Source organism: Carlito syrichta, unplaced genomic scaffold (genome assembly GCF_000164805.1).
Source record: "Carlito syrichta isolate Samal-C Ts95f unplaced genomic scaffold, Tarsius_syrichta-2.0.1 Scaffold27703, whole genome shotgun sequence".
Classification (NCBI taxonomy): Eukaryota; Metazoa; Chordata; class Mammalia; order Primates; family Tarsiidae; genus Carlito; species Carlito syrichta.
The window spans coordinates 886-1,638 of record NW_006971799.1 but is presented as its reverse complement, the minus strand read 5'-3'; the positions used below and the strand labels follow the sequence as shown (position 1 = coordinate 1,638).

Below are 753 nucleotides of genomic sequence, written 5' to 3'. Positions count from 1 at the left end.
CCTAGCAGATTATTTAACACATAGATTAGGAGGTGATGGTAATTTTTATTCTTCATCTTGTTAAAGCTTGGTTCCAGTGTCAGAAGCAAGCATAATCATTGCTGTGTCCTCAGTCCACAGGGCTGCATCTCTTGAAGCTGTGAGCTATGCCATTGATGCTTTAAAAGCCAAGGTGCCCATTTGTAAAAAGGTAAGTTAAAAAAAAAATCTCATTTTGCCATGTGTTCCTGATGTTTTCTAGAAATTCTTAAATAGAGGATGTAGAGTAAGAGTGCATACAGAATTTGCATACATGGGTCTTTACTGACTATAAAATCTTGTTTTCTTTACCTGTGAAATAGGGCATTTATATAATATCACTTTTCCAAGGCGAAATATGAAATATACATGCCTGAAAGAATGCATCGCAATCCAGTAAGCCTCAGCAAAAGGTAACAGTAAGCATTTCTAGTCTGGAATGTACCCGGGATTTGCATATGGTGTCATTTCCCTCCGATTAGAATTCCTTTGAATTATATGGATTTTCTATCAGAGAGATAGAATATTGCCTAGTCATCTAGGCAGTGGCTAAAATAGAAATTCTTCAAGGTAAGAGAAACTTTTCCTAGATTTCTTGCTTTTTAGGGGAGAAAAAGGGGTGATATACTGCTGCCTCTGAGTAAATGCATTGTGAATGGAGTTAAAAACACAAATAGGAAGTTCTGGTTTTCTGTCAATAATTCAACTGGTCAATAAGAACAAGTAATTATCTGG

At 36.1% G+C, this 753-nt stretch overlaps 1 pseudogene; it reads left to right on the top strand.

Moving 5' to 3' along the window:
- LOC103270014 overlaps window positions 1–753 on the top strand; it is a 3,382-nt pseudogene that overhangs the window by 1,828 nt on the left and 801 nt on the right.